We start from the raw sequence: 3,372 nt of genomic DNA on the forward strand, positions 1-3,372 counted from the left end.
TCCTTGGCAGACATGACTTCATAATGGCAGATTACTAAGGAATGCATACATCTTCAGTTCTTTAGAAAGCTAGCTAATAATCCAGTAAAGACTTATTTGGGATATCAATGTAAATAGTTAATTATAAAAAAAAAACAACTCTAATTATAACATTTAATCTGCAAATATTTCCATGATATGTTACAGCTTCTTTACATAGTCATTAATAAGTATATTTTTTAATGTTTATTAGCAATTATTCCCAAATGAGCCACAAACAATAGATGCAATATGGAATTTTACTTTCCTCTCATGCCAATCTTAGACAGAGGGTCTCAGCCAGGTGGTCAGTTCTATTCCATGACGTCATTCAAGGATCCCGGTTATTTTGTCTTACTTTTCCACTATTCTAAAATGTTAGAGTTTTCCTTACATTGTCCAAATGATATATTAATAATAACTTTTAGTTACTGCTTGTGAGATGACGGAAAGGAAGAGGAAACTTAGTCAGTGCTTGAGAGATATGCAATTTGATTACTAAAAGGAAGAAATGAAATCAGTATTAAAGTACACTTGTAATCCTTACTGTAATTCTTTTGTCTATAGTTGCTTTTGTTTTGTTTTTTAAACTGAAATTCTATTGTATTAACAGGGCCTTCCTGATAAAATTTCCTTCTATGATCTCATTCTGGAGAAAGAAAACAAAACAATAGAAATGAAAAGTGTATCTTCTTTTGGAAGTGGCAAATTAAAATATTCTATCACATACCTGACTTAAAATGTTTGCTCTAAATTTGGAATATTATAAGAAGTTGTTTACATTTTCATGTTCTCTTAAAACACATAAAACATGGTACAAACATGTACGTAGGAGGGGAAACAAGAATTGTTTGATAAACTTAATTTTCTCAACTTGTTTACAATTTTGTTTTTTCTATATAAGGTTAAATATAACCAACTGACATGCTTTAAGGTTACACCTAGGAATAGTAGTACTTAGGTAGAAATTGACAATAAATATTTTAGCAAAAAAAAAAAATGTAATCTAAAGTCATCATTTACTTTTTCTCTTCTTATACATGGCACTTTAAAATAACTTATGCAGAGAAGCATAAAGATATCATTTGTAATGTTTTGAAGATGTTGATTAATGTCCCAAATACTGTTTTTGAAAAGAGTATAATTTTCTTCATCTACTATACCTTTAAGTTTTTCTTTTAATTTAAATATATACCAATGCAGAGATACAAATCTCTAGGTGTAATATTTAAAGAATTGACACTTCAGAAGAAATTTATTCGAAAATTATAGCCTATCACCTCAGAGTAAAAACAGATTCATTTTATATTAAATTATATTATTGAGGAAATAAGTTTGTACAAAATAAAATTATATTGAAGATCTAAGAAAGAAATATAAATTAATTTTTAAATTTGCTAGCTATCGTTTTTCTTTTTGTTTCCTCTTAGGTTATTAGTGTTCTTTAGATACCAATAACAGTAATTTACTTAGTTTAACTTTACGAGAATTTCAGAATAAAATTAGAGTTATCAGGCTCTGAAAAGCGAAACTAAAAACATTCATATTATTGTTATGTTTTCTGGTTGTCTTCTTTAAAATTTTCATTGTGTAGCCTCATTTATCGAAGAACAAATATAAATACATGGTTTATTAATGACCTATGGTAAGAACACTTAGATTTATACGGTGTACCACTTAATTTTTCTTTTTGACTTTTTTTTGCTATACCTCCCACTACCATTGTTCTCAGATAAATCCTACTTTTTATGAAAATAAGACACTAAATATCTAAACCTCATAAAGAGATAATCTATCCAAAATAAATAGCTTTTTCTTTGTACATTTTTTGAAATTTGCAATTTCAGTTTATTGATTGTGTCATTTTCATCATTTCCTGTTTTCCAATAATATTAAATATACGTATTGAATATTTGAAATTTCTAAAAGGATTTTGTTTGCTAAATATAATGCTATAGGTTGAAATGTGGTGATTTAAGGCAATATCCTATGAAAAGCCCACGACAAGTATTTTCAGCTTTCTCTTTTCCTTTTTACTGTTTTGTTATAGTTCTTTCACATAAACCTAGACTTATTAACTCAACTGGAAGAAAATACGTTATATAACAAAACTTCTATATAAGTTATATATAGAAATTTTCATAGAATAAAAACAACAAAGCAAAATTAAAAACACCCAATTCCTATAATACTGATGGAAAGGATGTAATACAGGATTTAATATAACTTTGTGAAAATGTCATTTGGAGTATTGTTATTCTGAAAGTTTTTTAATATTAAGCAATGCTTTGTATACCTACAGAAAACAATATTGTCAGATTACTCAGAACTAACTAAAAACATTGGCAAAATTTTATCAGAAATAATAAGTGAAGCAGGTGTCAATAAGCTTTTGAAAGAGGTTTAATGCAGAAAAACAGAGAGACAGTAAAATATAAGAAGTCCAGGAGAGACCATTTCCGGATTAAAAAGAAGGCTAAAAAAAAAATAAATAAATAAGTAACATCATCGGGAATATTTGAGTCCCCATAGTTAAGATTATAAGCAAGAGAAGAGGACCAATGAAATTGAGGGCTAGAAATGAGATTGGAGGTGGGAAGGCAGAGGCTATATGTAGCCTGAAATGAATATTCGACACCACGTAATTGCACATTTAGAATAAGATAAAAATTTATGCCAAGTATAGAAACTCACAAAAATAAAGGGATTAAAAACTTTTGTGGTTTCTGAGAATTAAAATCGAGGATGTTTAAAGATTTCATATTTGAATTTCAGAGGTAGATCTAGGCATACTATCAAAAGGAGATTAGATAAAAATGACTTCTCTGCATAGTAACCTAAAATAGTATTCATTTCTTTCAGACTATATTAAAGAACTACGAGGCTAAAACAGAAAGAAAATATGTAATAGAACAATTGTTTCTACAAATGTTTTTATAACAGAATACAAATGTGGTCTGTGAGAAAAGGGGAGAGAAGGGGAGAAAAATCAGAACACACAGCTTTATTAAGCAGTATATACCTTTTACACATATTGTATGATTTGTTTCAGAAATTATTGTGAATCTTAGCAAGAAAAAGAAAAGTCCTTTAGAACACTTTAGTGAAGGTTAAACCAAAGTCATATGAATGAGGAAAAGTTTACGGGATGAGATAACATGATAAAAATCTTTGCAAAGTCTCAGTACTACACTCTTAGATACAGTAAAACATAAAGGTATGTTTATGGGTAATCAATACTATGATTTGGAACTGCTTAAAAATTGAATAACTCTTAGCAATTTGGTTACTATCTGTATAAAAATATGTTTTCTAGTGTCTGGAAAAATAATGACTGTTATGTTTCAAAATTCA

Source organism: Mandrillus leucophaeus, unplaced genomic scaffold (genome assembly GCF_000951045.1).
Source record: "Mandrillus leucophaeus isolate KB7577 unplaced genomic scaffold, Mleu.le_1.0 Scaffold468, whole genome shotgun sequence".
Taxonomy (NCBI): Eukaryota; Metazoa; Chordata; class Mammalia; order Primates; family Cercopithecidae; genus Mandrillus; species Mandrillus leucophaeus.